Source organism: Pan paniscus, chromosome 8, assembly GCF_029289425.2.
Source record: "Pan paniscus chromosome 8, NHGRI_mPanPan1-v2.0_pri, whole genome shotgun sequence".
NCBI classification, from domain to species: domain Eukaryota; kingdom Metazoa; phylum Chordata; class Mammalia; order Primates; family Hominidae; genus Pan; species Pan paniscus.
In genome coordinates this window covers 96,776,185-96,793,715 of record NC_073257.2, presented here as the reverse complement: position 1 = coordinate 96,793,715, position 17,531 = coordinate 96,776,185, and the positions used below count along the sequence as shown (strand labels likewise).

Here is a 17,531-nt window from a genome sequence, read left to right as displayed (position 1 = left end):
TTTGGAAGGGATATTCTTGGAGTTCTTGGTTAGGGATCTGATTTGGAAGGCCTTCTGTCTGTCGCATCTTTGTGTGTGTTTGTATATGTGGAAGGGATCTCAGAAGGGGTTGCTAATTGAACCTAACTCAGAAATCCTTTTTATTTGTCTGGTTACATTCGGTGAGCCCTAAAGAAAGCTCAACAGGCCTGTCTCTCCGGGTGACTCTATTCGCCTTGTCCAGAGGCTCCATTGTGAATTACCATTCAGAGGTCATCCCTCCCCACCTGGAGTGGAACATAAACAGGAACCAACAGGAAAAAAATTGAGCTTTACCAGTTTGATATTGGGTCCTGAACGAGGTGACTAATATTTGTTTTGTTATGTGTATTTTGCTAGGATGAAAAATGTTAATTCAGTTCCCCATGCAGCCCATTGGGCAGCATCTTGCAAATTAAGAATCTTGCCTATGGTTCCATAAAATAGGAAAGGGCGATTTTCTCTTGTAAAGTGGCCTGAACCCCACAGCTATGATGCAGTGAGCAGGGTCATTAGAAGCCACTCTGTTCTTCTGGAAGCTACAGAGAAAGTGAGCTCAGAAACCTGGCATGATTGCAAAAAGGGTAAGAAATTCTTACCAGCCAAGTTTCTGGCCTCTCTCTCTCTCTTTCTCTGGGTAAACTGTAAATGTCACTATTTGTCTCTCTGCAAGGGTTTGATTAATAGAAAAAAGATTTGTAAGACTAGGCTTAAGCAGTAGCAAATCCTAGGGCACTTTGTGCTAGGAATTTGCCTTTCTGTGTTCTGTAATTTAAAAAAGGAGCATCACAGAATAGAATGTGGGTTTAGGACCCCTATAAGCCTGATTTTTAAGCCAGCCCAGCACGCGGGTCAGTTACAAACTTTGCTGCGGGTCCCTGAAACCAACACCGGATGAAATTTCTCTGTCTTGTTTTGTGTCTCTAAGAGCTTAACCCCGTGACCATGTGGGGATATTTTCTCTTGGTTTCTGGCATCTAGAAGACAGGAATTTGGGGATTCATGTCATAGTTAGCCCTAAGATTGTTCTTAAGCAGTTAAAAGCCTTTGCAAGCTTGGAATTGGCTTTTCTAGGCTCCTTCTGGGGAGAACAATAAAAATTGCTCACTGCTGTAACTGAGTAGCTAAGGCTTTGCCTTTTGACAATGGCACCCTGGGTTCTATTCTTGGCTTCCAGAATGATTCCTTTCTGGTTTTTTATTTGTGTAACTTTGCCATTTATTAAGGTTCCCCCTCCTGCCCCCCAGCACGGATAGCTTCTGATTTCCCGTCTTGAATTTTCCTTTCTCTAAACTACCCTGGGGGAGATTCTAAATCTTGTAAAAAAAAAAAAAAGAAACTGCTTATCATCTCTTTGAGACACCTGTGTGTCCATGGTTAAGTTATAACCTTAATTAAAACTTACTAATTTCATGTGGGAAGTTGCCTGTGGTAGAATTCGAAAGTCAAATATATTGGCCGCTTGACGTGGCTAAAGTCAGGTAATAAAAGATTTAAAAGGATTTTTTTTAAGACAGCTATGGTTAAAAAGTCAGCTAAATTAAAAGATAAACAAGCTACAGATATATTTAAAAGACTTTTACGTTTTTCGCTTCTTGGATCTTGTTTTTTCTGGAAAAAGTTCTTTTCTTCTCAGTTGACTGAATTATTTTTCTCCATTTTTTGTCTTCCCAATCTTAATGCATACATAAGAGGCCCTAAGATGACTTCTGGTAGCCTGGGACTCCTTGGAAAAAACAGGAACCACCACAGACCCTGTTTTAGAAAAAAAGCTCTGTTTTCCTCATGAAAGCCCAAGAATTAAAAGCAGATAGATCCCTCTCAAAATCAAAGGCTCTCTTCTGTTTTGCCTTGTGTTATCTGACGGTTTTGAGTTTTAGGGCTATCAGAAATTACCTCTCATTATAAGAGGGCTTTGGTGTGTAATAACTAGTGTAAAATATACTTTAGGAGATGGTTAACAGTAGCTATGAAGGAATACTTGACTCTTTGCACCCTTGGATCAAAGAAGCATGCTCTTGGCCACCTGGAAGATATGGAAACATCCCCACCCCCACTGAGAGATGAGACCCCCCGTGGGGGATGGTCTAATTACAAAATGGGCTGACTAGCTTTAAGTTGCCTTGCGATAAAATGCACAGCTGGTAAAAGTACTGCTCTGTCTTCTCCTGAAGTATTTCCCTCCTTTTGAAGATCCAGGATCCAGTATAAAATGGCACCCTTAATTTTGGGGCTCTGTCTTTGCCTTCAGTTGTGATTAGGCCCTGAAAATTCATGCTTTCCTGGCCCTGTTCCTCCAAGGGCTCCACCCTGAACCAGTAGTCCAATTAAGAAATGAGAATACATGGACAGAGGAAGGAGAACATCACACTCTGGGGACTGTTGTGGGGTGGGGGGAGGGGGGAGGGATAGCATTAGGAGATATACCTAATGCTAAATGACGAGTTAATGGGTACAGCACACCAGCATGGCACATGTATACATATGTAACTAACCGGCACATTGTGCACATGTACCCTAAAACTTAAAGTATAATAATTAAAAAAAAAAGGTTAAAAAAATAAATAAATAAAAAATAAAAATAAAAAGAGTTATCAATAGGAAAAAAAAGAAACTGGCAAATGAAAAATATTACAAGTGCTAAATCTTCTGTCTGTATATGTGTTGTGTGTATATAATGTTTATGTATTAAAAAGCTCTGATTAATAGGCTTTAAAAGTGCTTAAATCAAATATTTTGTCAAAAAATAGAAACTTTAATGCCTTTTTGTTCACATGAGTTTAATAATCTTTTGGAAATAAAGACAGTTTTAAAGATTATTACTAAAATGTCTTGAAAATAAAGATATTTGGTCTAAATTAAGGTCAGATAGCAGATTTGCTAAATGCTTTAAGGTCAAACTGTTTCCTTAACTTTTGAAAATTGTTCAGTTTACCCACTTTGAATCATTAAACTAAAGATAAGGCCTGGGGACATGTGGAAAGCCATGCCCCTAGCTATGCTGAAAAAAGCCAGACTTTATCTTCACTTCTGTCTGATGCCCTAGCTCTACCCCAGTATATAATTAAAATCGCTTACTTATCAGGTTTTTCACTAAAAATAAAAGTTGCTAAGAGTTAACATTATAACATGAAATTAAGTTTACCAAAGAAACAGTTTTACATACAAGGTGTATAGGGAATGTGTTTTTGGTAAAAAATTATAAAAAGGCATAGGAATATGGTTTTTGTTAAAGGGAATGTAATTTTGTCTAATACAGAGGGTTTTAAAGACTTTCTTAAATTAAAAAAGTAATAGAACAAAACTGAAGGTTTAAGCAAACTAAAAAGGATTTATAAAGGATTAATCTTGAAAAAAAATTCTGTGGGTAAAAACAAGTTGGCTAAGATTAAAAAACAAAAATTAGCTTTTTCCACAGGTTAAAACATTAAAATCACACTGATATGGGGCCAGAATCTGGGCCCATGTGTCCAAATAACAGGGTTTTCTTAAAAACTGATCTGCTATTTGATGGAAAATTGTAAAGGGTTCTAAAAAGTTTATGAAAATGTTACGTTATGGTCAAACTAATTAAAACTGGATGAAGATATAAAATTTTATTTTAAAAAACTAGCTTTAACATTAAAGATGCACTAATGCCAGCATGAAATTTGGTTTTCTCTTTCGAAGACAATTTGTATGTAATATTAAAAAATAATGAAAGATTTTTGTTTTCTCCTTTGGGTAAATGGCAGGGGAAAAAGGAAGGAGAAAAAAGAGACAATTTCAGTTAGCCTCATGTTATTTTTATTGGGTCTTGTTTGGAAAGCTAAGTCTCCTCTATCAGAGTAAAGGTTTTTCTTTTTAAGATTTTGAAATTATCATTTTGGCCAAATGAATGACTTATGGTGACCTGAGATTCTATTTCGTGATATCCAGTATTCTAAACTTTTGATATTTGACAAACTTTCCAAAATCAAATTGTAAATTATGTGTCTTTCTAGCCTAATCTTTTAAATATTAGGTCCTCTAAAGTCCAAAAATAACATTTGGCTTATTTCGTATAAAAATCATACAGGAAACATTGTCAAATATTAAATGGTGTTTAGCGTTCTTTGGGCTATATTTGTATAAATGTATTATTGGCATACGCTGCAAAATTTTGTAAAACTCCTATAATTCTAATATGACTTAGTATATGTTGTCAGTAATAATTATAATTATGTTAAATGGTTGTGTACCACAGAGGTAACAAATTTCCTTGTCAATCCTGTCCTTAACAGTGGCTGCCCTAAAGTGATTTTGTCATCCAAAGACAATTGTTGTCTCATTTTGGTCCTCTTAAAAAATGGTTTTATAATCAGCTATAAAATTGAATAGGTACTCTTAAATGCAAGTTTCTGATTAATAACTCTGGAGATTATGACATTAGAAAACTTTCAAATAAAAAAGTGAATGGTGTTTGGTTTTCTTTAAACTATATTTGTATAAATATGTTATTAGTATGTGTTCTAAAACTTATGGGAAACTCCTATAATTCTAATATACTTTAGTGTACATTATTAATAATTATAATTGTTATGTAAAATTGTTGTATGCCACAAAATTAACCAAAATTACTAGTCAATTGTAGCTTTAATAGTGGCTATAGACTTTTGTCTTCCACAGACATTTTGTCTTGCTTTGGTCGTTTTCAAAAGACAGTTTATAATCAGATATAAAACTGTGAATGCAAGTCTCAAATAACTTTAAAAATTGTGCTATTGAAATAAAGGAAAAAGAAAAACTTCTAGGACTCTCATGGAGAGCTAATGTGTTAAACATTGCTAATCCTTTTGTTTTCAGAGTCAAGATAATTTATTTCTTTAAAGCTATTTGCAACTTTTAACAAGTGAGTAAAATACACTCCTGTGAAAAATTTTGAAGCATATTTTTTCCCTCTACTTAATTTCTCTAGAATTTGGAAACCATTTGTGAGTATTCCCAATTTATGGCAGTACACTTAATTGCATAAGTGCAACAACAATCTGTTTTCTTTTGTAACAGGACACCATTGAAAACATTGATCATTTTACCAAGGCTTTGCCTAAAATGGCATGCATCCTTTAAAGAGTCAAAGTTGACTTATAAAGCTAATTAAAGCCCATTGGGAAATCTGGCCTCATACCTTGTCCACACAGAGTCTCTATACAAGGTTCCTGACTTGTGGTAAGTAAAAAATGTCACTTTCTAACAGGTTCAGGAACCCCAAGTTATCTTGGGACCTCAAAAGAAGAAGACTTTGCTCAACTCATAGATATTTAAGGATACAAACCCATGGCTGGGCTTGGCTTTTAAAAAGTCTTATCTAAAATTCTTCATGGAATGGAGTTCCATCAAAGCCAATTTAAAAAGCCTAAGTTGCAATTCCCCTGTCTTGATGAATTGGCTCTGTCTAGGCAACAGGCAAGGTGAACCCTTTGGGCAGTTATACCCCTGAACCTAAAATAAAAGTTTATTAAAAAAAGGTTGAGAGAATTTTCTTATGGTTCAACACTAACAACTATACACTTCAGGCTTTGGCCTATGCATTCTTTAAATGGTCCTGGCCCAGCCAATAGAATATGTAGGTACAGCCTATGCTAGTCATAAGCACAATGACATCTTACCTAAATCCAGCATCTAGCATGCTATGGGCCAATCCAATTTATTTTTCCCATAATCTCTATTACATTTCCTCAATCTGGCCTCTGGCTTGGTTCAGACCTCTGCTTGGATCAGAGCCCTACCCTGGATCCTACCCACTCAATTATTCTAAGTGGTGCCTGGACACTGTTCTGATTTTCCCACATGTTTGCTGAGGCTTGACTTCAAACAGTATAAAGCATTTCAATCCACAAAACCAACTGGTGTCAGCCTTTAGGTCATTCCTGGAAGGTTGCTATGGCCGTGCCTCTTCCACTAGATTATTGGTGCATTTTTTGACAAATATTTTTGAGTATCTGTAAGATTACAAACATGGGCTAGGCTCTGTGAATTTCATGGTGACTTTCCTCAGCAAAGTCAAACCCTTTGTCCTCATCTTGTCCTCATGGAAGTTAGCTTCTAATTGGATAGGCAGATAATTAACACATCTAGCAAATAAATAAATAATTACAGATTTGAATAAATATTATGAAGGAAATAATAAGGATGATGAAGTACACTAGAATAAACTACATAAGAACTGAAGGATGGGAATGAGTCAGTCATGCCAAATGCTGCACTAATTTAGAGCTTTTCCAAATGAGCTTGAGTTTCTCACACATTATAAACACAAATTTGAACTTCATAGATTGCTTCTCCTGACTTTGGCCATGCCTGTTCCTGGCTTCTCCCTTCTCCAGTAGATCTCTTTTGATTTCACCATATAGCATATTGCTTAGCTTATAAAAATTATGGCTATTGTGAGAACAATTATAAGGACGTGACCAAAGAATTGAAGACAGTCATGAAGATGGGAAATCTTCTACTCCCTGAACAATGATTCTCAGAGTTTAGTAAGAATCATGTGAGAGACATATGATTCAACTCTACTCCCAAAGTTTCTGATTCCATATTTCTGGATAAAGCTCAGGAATCTGAATTTTTAGCATACAACCCCAAGCAATGTTGTCATAGGTGGTCCTCAAACTGTATATTGAATAACAGTGCTCTAAAAACAGAAAAAATAACTTTAATATTCAATACTTGGTAAATTATTAGTGTTAAAGTGCTTTGGGAGTCAGACAAATCCAACTCAAATCTTGGCTCTGCACACAATAACCTCAGCCTCAGGTTTTTCATTTGTAAAAAAAAAAAAAAAAGAAAGAAAGAAAAAAGATAAAGAAACCTGCCCCATTGTGAAAATAAAATGAGATAATGTTTTATCGTTAAGATAAAATGAGACAATGTTTAGAGGCACTTACCCAGGGCCTGACACATGTTAAGTACTCAAGAAATGGGTGTATGATTATAATGATGAAGATGATGATGTTTACGACAGTGATGGTGACGATGGTGGAGATGATGATGATGATGATGATGATGGTCATGATGATGCTGTTGATATGCAGGAAGAATATATAAACCTACATTTGGTTCCAAACAAGTATTGTTCATTCTGAGTGTATTGCATTTTTCCCAGAAGAGGCACAGTCCTTCTGAAGTTTGCAATCTGGGGACAAGAAAGACAAATAAAAGAAACAAGAAAGAACAGAAAACAAAGACTTGGGCATTAAGTCTGGTGCACAAATGACTCCAAATGTTGCCCAAGAAGACAAATTGGTCAAAGCTGGATAGAGGCATTACACTGGTTATCTGCTGTTTTGTCTGCCAGGCATTAAGTATCTCCTTTTTTTTTTTTTTGAGGCAGAGTCTCACTCTGTCGCCCAGGCTGGAGTGCAGTGGCATGATCTCGGCTCACTCCAAGCTCCACCTCCTGGGTTCACACCATTCTCCTGCCTCAGCCTCCTGAGTAGCTGGGACTACAGGCGCCTGCCACCATGCCTGGCTAATTTTTTGTATTTTTAGTAGAGACAGGTTTCACCATGTTAGCCAGAATGGTCTCGATCTCCTGACCTTGTGATCCGCCTGCCTCAGCCTCCCAAAGTGCTGGGATTACAGGAGTGAGCCACCAGGACAGGACAATATCTTCTTTTTTAGTGTAAGAAGCTTCATTTTCCTTTGAAAATTCTTCATCTCCCACATTCTTTTCTACACATTTTAATGGCACTGAGCCCACTCTCAGATCAAAGTGAGGGTCTTCAAGTCGGGCATGAACTCATCTGAGTCAAAGGTCAGGGCTGGCCAGGAAACCTAAACCAAAGGTTTTCCAGATCAAGCTTCAGCACTCTTGATGACATTTTAGGAAAATAGAATTTCTGCTGTCTGTGGGTGGATTAGATTATAATAAGCCTAAAGATACAGGAGGCCATCTTTGCCACAAGGCAGAATATGCCTTCCTGGGTGGCGGATGAGTACAGAAACAGAAAGATGGAAAAAGAAAACCTAACTCATTTTGAGCTTTTGATTTGTTCCTGATAATATTTTGATATTTTGATTCTATTTTCATCTAAGTTAATTCTATCCCTTGACTTCCCACATGCAAAAACTACTAAATTCCACTCCCTATTTGTTTTTAACGTAAACTGGCCTAGGGAGCACCTATTTTACTTAAAACTAAAGTATTCCTGCCAAGTATCGAAATTATAAAGGAGAATAAAGACAACTGAGGATAGAATGGATAAGAATGTTAAGAGCCTGCCTGTTGCAGATTATATATACAGTTATGCATCGCTTAATGACAGGAATACACTCTGAGAAATGCATCGTTAGGTGATTTAGTTGTGCAAACATCATAGAATGTACTTACATAAACCTACGTGGTATAGCCTACTACGCACCTAGGCTATATAGTATGGCCTATTACTCCTAGGCTACAAACCTGCACAGCATGTTTCTGCAATGAATACTGCAGGCAATTGTAATACAGTGGTAAAAATTTGTGTACCTAAACAAACATAGAAAAAATACAGTAAAAATATGGTATAAATGATAAAAAGTGGTACATCTGTATAAGGCACTTACATGAATGGAGCTTGTAGGACTGGAAGTTGCTCTGGGTGAGTCACTGAGTGAGTGGTGAATGAATGTGAAGGGCTAGGACATTACTGTACATTATTGTAGACTTTAAAAACACTGTACACTAGGGCTACTCTACATTTATTTGAAAAAAATCTTTAATAATAAATTAACCCTACTTTAAACTTTTGGTTTATAAACTTTCTTTAACTTTTGACTCTTTTGTAATAACACTTAGCTTAAAACATATATTGTACAGCTATACAAAAATATTTTTTCTTTATATGCTTATTCTATAAGCTTTTTCCTATTTTTCTTTTTTTTTTTTTTTACTTTTTAACATTTTATGCTAAAAAGGAAGACATAAACACACAGATTTGCCTAGGCCTACACAGATTTAAGATCATCAATATCACTGTTTTCACCTCCACATCCTATCCTGCTTGAAGATCTTCAGGGGCAATTACATGCATGAAGCTGTCATCTCCTATGATGACAATGTCTTCTTCTGGAATACCTCCTGAAGGACCTGCCTGAGGCTGATTCACAATTAACTTCCTTTTTATAAGGAGAAGGAGTACACCTTAGAATAATGATTAAAGGTATAATACAGTAAATACATAAACCAGAACATAGCCATTTATTATCATTACCAAATATTGTGCACTGTACATAATTGTAATCTCTTTTTTGTGGTCTACTTTTATATGACTTTCAGTGCAGTAGGTTTGTCAACACCAGCATCACCACAAACATGTGAGTAATGCCTTGCAGCATGTGGCTAAGGCATCACTAGGTGATAGGAATTTTTCAGCTCCATTATAATCTTATGGGACCACTATTGTCTATAAAGTCCTTCATTGACCAAAACATCATTTTGTGGCCACTGTCTATGGATGAAATTCAAACCCAGTTGACTGGGCTTCAACACTCACACTTTGACACTTGCTCAGACAATTACACCCTCTGGGCATTAGAGGAGGTGGGTCAATGGGCTGGAGTGATGAGGAATCGTGCCATGAACAGGGATGTGATAAATGGGTAGGGTTTGGATGGGCAAGTAGTGCTGGGGTGGACGATGTAAGTGACACATGACAGGGTTAGAAATGGAACAGTGGACTTGCACTTTTTGAAAGAGAGGCTCAGCTGGACAGGATACTACATTAGAACAGGTTTCCGTTCATAGTTTAATTTAATTCAAATTTGGAAGACTTTTAAGAACTCATTGGATGTCTCTCTATAGGAATTACAAAACAGTCTTTAACAATACTTCAACCTATCAGAGATCAGGTATATTCTAGAGAAGAAGAAGAAATACTTAGGCCTTAAACAGGCATAGAGATGATATATTCGTTCATTCAATATAACTTAATGAAAGTCTACTAGATCAGAGCTTTGCTTTTTCTAATAGAATAAAGAATTTAAAATGATTTTAAAGGATTAACGTCAAAAAGGAAAATTGGCAGTGTAGTGACAAATAAGAAATTAGTGTAGTTCTGCTGCAGTAAATATCTCAGCCTTTTAGTTGTACCTGTGTCAAGGGCCATTACCTCTGTTCAGCTCATTCCCTGACCCCTGCCCGCCTCAACAGTGGCCAAGACAGATCAACAAAGGAAATCCCATAAGGAGAGATAAGCCAACACTCTGGCATGTCTGTTCTAGTGCTGACTTAGCCAGAGAGACAAGTTATTCTTCCTTATCTCTAACCTAAATCCTATTCTTTGCAGTTTAAGCTGTAGCTCTTCTCTTTAACCTTGTGCTCCTGAATTCAACAAAATGACCATTGCATCTGACCAGAATAACTACAGACCCCACTACGGCTTTTGCTCAGTGTTGCTGAAGATGTAAGCACACACATGTACATGAACCTCCATGAAAGGTGGGCTGTGAGTACCAAACATTGGGAGCAGCCCTTGTGAGAACAGTGTGAACCACCTCTCAGAAGGAACCAAGTGGAGGTTCCTGCTCAGGCTTTGGTGTCACCTACCAGTGAATGGGCCATCAGGAGGGGCCTTCTGCTGGCTACTATCAAGATAGGAAGCACCATGAGAGCCTCTCCCATCTGCTCCAGTACGCCTGTTCTGCCTGGCATGAAGCAACAAGCTGATAATTGCTTCAGTCTGGAGGGAATGGGAATTCAATATGCACCATTCCAATTTAGGGTAACATTGCAAGACTTTGGGTCAATGGACCAGTTGCAGCCAAACACAAAGAAAGGGGACAGGCACTTTATCTGTACGTGACTGTCACTGTACACGGGGCAGCCTTATCCTCCTCTGGCCAGGTCAGAGTGCTTGAGATACATGAACCAGGAACTGCAATCTGTGTTAATAGCTCCTCTGTGCTTTCCCACTTTTCTTCTGCATGTCAACAACTAAGATGATTTTGACTGCTTTACTTTAGCTAATGGATATCATGAGGACAGCAAGTATGTGAACATGCTTTCACAAAACTCCATAAATTGCCTACTATTCAAGCTATTGATATGCCTGTTTTGAGGGCCATTTGCTCCTCCATCAATTGAGAATAATGACACAAAATTCGAGGTATGCTTTTCCATGTCCATGGAGAGGGAGCAGTGTATAATGAAGGAGAGCTGAAATATTTGTTAATTGCCTTTTCTGTACCAGACATCTGCCAGATGCTTTATATTAATTACTACACATAATCCTCACAAAGATGCCTGTGAAATAGGATTAATTATTTCTATTTGCAGATGAGAAAACTGTGGCTGAAAGATCTAATGTTGGTCTCTCAAGATCACAGGGCTAATAAGAAGAATATTCTGGCTGGGTGTGGTGGCTCATGCCTGTAATCCCAGCACTTGGGGGGCTGAGGCGGGCAGATCATGTGAAGTCAGGAGTTCGAGACCTGCCTGGCAAACATGGTGAAACCCCATCTCTACTAAAAATACAAAAAAAAAAAAAATTAGCTGGGTGTGTTGACAGGCACCTGTAATCCCAGCTACTTGGGAAGCTGAGGCAAGAGAATCACTTGAACCTGGGAGGCGGAGGTTGCAGTGAGCCAAGATCACACCACTGCACTCCAGCCTGGGTAACAAAGTGAAACTCTGTCTCAAAAAAAAAAAAAAAAGAAAGAAAGAAAGAAAAAAGAGAGAGAGAGAATATTCAACGCTCAAATCCAGAAGCCTTTTACCTATGTACGTATGTAAGTGCACACACACACATTTGCACTCATGAACACATGCAAGCGCCCACTTAAATGTATACACAGAACATACAAACAGAAGTCTATATCACTTCGTCTATACACACAAGTTGGTAAATACATTCTCTCCAGACCGACCAATGGGAACATGGAAGACACAAGTTCTTCATCTCTCCAAGTATTCATGTTAATAAGCAGTTCCAGTTAATTTCCACAATATCAGAAATACAAGTTAAGAGTGGACAAAGCAGCCCCTCTATCTACAGTCCTGGACTCTTGGCTGGCTGAGTTGGCAACTGGCACAGGGGCTCCAAGGAGCCCGTGAACATCTGCCTGCTTGAAGGCCAAGGCTAGATCAATAGCCAATCAGAGACTTTTTCCACGACTCTGTGTTTGTCATTCTCCAATATCCTGTAACCCAATTCCTGTCCTTAGGGAGAGTATGCTTAAATTCTGAGTGTGGATGCTGAGTTAAGGTGAGGATACTGAGGTTGAACAAAAGAATAGCATTTCAGAGATACCATCTCACACCAGTCAGAAAGCTATTATTAAAAACAACAGATGCTGGTGAAGCTGCAGAGAAAAAGGAATGCTTAAATACTGTTGGTGGAGATGTAAACTAGCTCAGCCACTGTGAAAAGCAGTTTGGAGATTTTTGAAAGAACTTAAAACAGAGCTAACATTTGACTCAGCAATCCCATTACTGGGTATATGCCAAAAAGAAAATAAATCATTCTACCAAAAAGACACATTCACACACATGTTCAGCACAGCACTAGTCACAATAGCAAGCATATTGAATCAACCTACGTGCCCGTCAATGGTGGACTGGATAAAGAAAATGTGGTACATGTACATCATGGAATACTCTGCAGCCATAAAAAAGAACAAAATAATGTCCTTTGCAGCAACATGGATGTAGCTGGAGGCCATTATTCTAAGTGAATTAACACAAGAACAGAAAACCAAATACTGCATGTTCTCACTTAGCAGGACCTAAGTATTGGGTACTATGAACATAAAGATGGCAGCAGTTGACACTGGGGGCTACAAGAGGGGGAGGGAGGAGGCAAGGATGGAAAAACTACTAGGTTCTAAGCTCACTACTTGGGTGACAGGATCAATCATTCAAACCTCAGCATTACACAATATACCCATGTAACAAACCTGCACACGTACCCCTGAATCTCAAATAAAAGTTGAAATTATCAGAAATTAAAAATTGAAAAAAAAAATAGCATTTCAACCTTAGGCACCTTTAGCCCTTTAGCCCTGGCATGAAGTGAAAACTTCGTAGATGTTTTTGACTAACTGACTGATTGGCTAACCAACAAGGAAAACTGGAAGATCCAGTGACAATTGCACTTCTGTGAATGGAGACATTTTATATACATTAAGCCTGTTACTGATCAGAAGAAAACTTTTGCAACCGATTTATCCTTAAAAACATCATTTTCTGTAAGGATGGGGAAGAAGCCCCAGCTCAGCAGCCTGGTTGGCTCTTCCACGTCCCAAATGACATAGGCATCCTTCAGCTAGATTCCCCCTAGTAAATAAGTTCCACCAGCCCACGCAGGCACCACTCCCAAGAAGCAGGCTGCAAACATGAGTCTCTTCCACAGGTAAGGCTCTAATCTGCGCACCATGTACTGCTCCTGTCTTCCTCATCCTCAGACTGCTGACTCCCTCTCTGCCACATCATTGCCAGCTCTTTACATTTGGCTACCCTTTCCATTTCCTTTAGGCTTTGGGGATTTGGCTTTCTATTCAGATCGGACTATGGTTTGATATAATTTACAGCATCTGTTGAGAAACTTCTAATTCAGCCCTGACCCCTCAAAATCTCACTGAAAAAGGCTCTTTTTCTATTCCCGACCAGAATCTTGGTCCTCTGAATATGTTAGGGGCTGAGTCCACACCCCTTCCTCCCCGCTACACACACACAAACATTGAGAAAGGGCAGGAGGCAGGAGTCTTCCCAACATCCCACTTGCAAAGGGAACACATGCTCATCCATTCTCCAGCAGTCGTTCTTCATTGTGATGCCTCCAATCTAAATGTCAGTACAATTTGCCCTTATAAAAATACGGCTCCCTCCCCTTCTCCACCAGGGACTGCATCTGTAACCACGGTAACAAAATCCAGGTGCAGCAGCACAACCACCATTTCTATGAGGATGGAGAGCACGGAGAGGGGAAAGGGAAAAAACAGTGCTGCAGTTTTCACATGCAGCCTGGGGTCTGTCCAGGGACCACATCTAGTTCTGCTCAGAAAAGGTTGCACTCACATCTATTTTATAAGGCAAAATGAGCCCTTACCAGCAGTAACACTCTTCTACCTATTCTTGTACCTAATGTCAAAGCCTCTGTTCCACACAGTTTAGCTAAAAGAAATGGTCACTTTCAGGAACAAAATTGTTAAAGCTATAGGTTGAAATGCCTAAAGCCAAGGCAATCGCTGTTTTTTGTTTTTTGTGTTTTTTCAGCTTTCTTTTCCAACTGAGTGAGTTACTACTCTTTCTCTCTGAGGTACACACACACACACGAAAGCAGAAGGGAAGGAAAAGAGGGAGAAAATACTAAGAAGCTCTCATCCTTTGAACATCAGACACAGTGCTAGTACTTTACAAATAATATATTTAATAATTGCATCAGCCACCCTCCAGTGTATATGTGCCAGTATATGCAATTATGCATAGGTGTTCATGCCTACATGGCTAATGTACAAGCATATGTACACACATAGAAGTTTAATAACTTGCCTAAATTTCAGTAACTTTTAGAGCTAGGCATGCTCAGTGTTTAGGGATCCAATGACTTATTTTTATTATATCACGTTGTACCCCAAGCAGAATCTCAAGGATTTCCCAAAGGCAATACATACGTACGTGCATACATAAATTTCAATGCAATTTGGCTGGCATACAAGACACACCACAACCTGAGAAGAAAAAACAGGAAGATACCTTAGTTGAGTCTCTTCTATGAGCTGGAGGCCGTGCCAGATGCTCAGACAACTTGGGCCCTACGTGGTCTGTGTGACCAAACACAGGCGTCAGCTTCCTGCAGGCACACAGGGAACTCCCTGTTTGTTAGAAGTCCTAGGTACCTTTAAAGGGGTAGGAACATTCCCTTTAGCACAGAGCATAAATAAAAGCAGCCTGAAATAAGGTATCAGGAAGGACTGCCAGAATCAAGGTGCACTCCCAGAAAGAATCATTTGCTTTGACTTGGGAGATCTCCTGATCTCCACTTTGGCAACTACCCAATTTATCTTTGACACAGTGATACCCATTGTCCCCACTTAGTTTTTAATTTTCAACCCCACCTGGACTACACTGACCACCCTGACCTCAACAAGTTCAATTTCTACCTTTATTATTGACCTATAATTGAGACTCCACTCAGCAGACATTGATACCTAATCAGTACTGCATTTGGACAATCCCTCCTAGATTGACTCAGTCATGCCAAGAGCTCAGCCGCTGCTTCCTTCTCTGCCTGCTGTCATCTGATTCATCATGACACTTCAGTAACAGGATGTTAAATGGCAACTTTTCTTTTGATTTAGCAGTTTAGCTAAGGCTCTCAAGTTGAGAGGAATAAAGGGAAGAAATGTCCCCAACAATTAAAGCCAAGCAAAGAGCTGGTATGGGAGCTCTAAGAATTGAAAAACTTTATAGTTTTTAAATATTTAACTTTTTAATTTACAGATAATTGTAGATTCTTACGCAGTTGTAAGAAATAATACACATCAACAATAATAGTCGGAGACATCAATACTTCCACTTTTCATAATAGATAGAACAACTATACAGAAAACTAACAAGAAAAAAGAAGAATAGTACTAGAAACCAATTAGACCTAACAGACACCTTCAGGGTCCTTTATCCAATATTAGCAGAATACACATTCTACTGAAGTATGCATGAGACAATCTCAAGGATAGATTCTATGTTAGGTGATAGAACAAGTCTCAATAAATTTAAAGGATTAAAACCATATAAAATATATTCTCCAAACACAATGGAAAGTTAGAAATTAACACACAATGCCATTTCGGAAATTCAGAAATACAAAGAAATCTCATGAAACACCCTTAACTACCCAGTGGGTCAATGAAGAAATCTAACGGAAAATTGGAAAATATTTTAAGATAAATGAAAATGAAAACATAAAATACCAAAACTTATGAGATTCAGCAAAAGTGGTACTCAGAGGAAATTGTATAACTGTAAATGCATATATTAAAAAAGAAATTTAAATCAATAAACTAAATTTTTACTTAAGGAATCAGAAAAGCAAACTAAATGTAAAGCAAGCAGAAGGAAGGAGAAATATAGATTGAAGCTCAAATAAATAAAACAGAATAGAAAAGCATTATAGAAAGCCAGTGAAATAAAAGTTGGTTTCTTAAAAAGGTTAGCAATATTAACAAATGTTTAGCTAGAATAACAAGAAAAAGAAGGAAAGAAATGTCAAATTGCTAAGAATCAGAAATGAAAAGAGGAGAAACTATTAGCAACCTTCTAGAAATAAAAAGGATTTTAAGGAAATACTATGGAAAATTATGTGTCAATGAATTAGAACCTAGATAAAATAGATTTTTAAAAGTCTCATGAAGAAAAGCACAAGAATGCCACATGGCTTCATTTATGACTTCTTTCGAACACTTAAAAGATAATTAAAACTAATCCTTTACAAACATTTATGTTCATTTATGTTCCAAAAACATAAATGAAGAAAAAGAACTCTCCATCTTACTACTTTGATGCCAAAACTAGGCAAACACATTATGAGTAAAGAAAATTTCAAATGAATATCTCTCATGAATATAGATGCAAAAATCCTCAACAAACACTACCAAATTGAATATAGCAGTATACTAAAAAGATTCTACACCATGACCCACTAGGATTTATCCAGGAATGCAATGCTGGTTAACATACAAAAATCAAACAAGGTAATAAATAATATTAATAGAATAAGGAAGAAAATTCACGAATTCTCTCTATAGACATAGAAGAGGCATTTGACAAAACTTTCTTCCCTTTATGATAAAAAAAATTCAACAAACTAGGAATAGAATGGAAATTCAATCTGAAAAAGGGCATACGATAGTACCCCCTTATCCATGAAAGATAAGTTCCAAGACCACCAGTGAAGACGTGAAACTGTGGATAGTACTGAACCCTACATATACACTATGTTTTTTCCTACATATACATAACTATGATAAAGTTTAATTCATAAATCAGGCACAGTAAGAGATTAAAAGCCATACTAAGAATAAAATAGAACAATTATAACAATTTACTGTGATAAAAAACTATGTGAGTAGGATCTCTCTTTCTTTCTCAAAATGCTTTACAGTATATAATATCTTAAGACCACGGTTGACCATAGGCAACTGAAATTGTGCAAAGTGAAACCATGCAAAGTGAAATCACAAATAAGGGAGGACTACTCTATATGAAAAACCCATAGTTAACATCATACATAAATGTAAACAACTGAAAGCTTTGCTCCTAATATCAAAAACAAGAAAAATATTTTTGCTGTTATCATTTCTATTCAACATTGTATTGGCAGTTTCAGGCGGAGCAATTGAGTAAAAGAAAGAAATGAAGGCATCCAGTTTGGAAAAGAAGTAAAATGTCTATTCTCATATGGCATGATCTTACATACAGAAACTCCTAAGAAATTCACAAAGAAACTACTAGAATTAAGAAACACATTCAGCAAGGTTGCAAGATAAAAGTTCTGTATACAAAAATCAACTGCGTT

General features: G+C 37.5%; 1 pseudogene; it reads left to right on the top strand.

The window, feature by feature from the left end:
* The window catches only part of LOC129393137 (uncharacterized), a 96,819-nt pseudogene that overhangs the window by 73,365 nt on the left and 5,923 nt on the right, over positions 1-17,531 (top strand).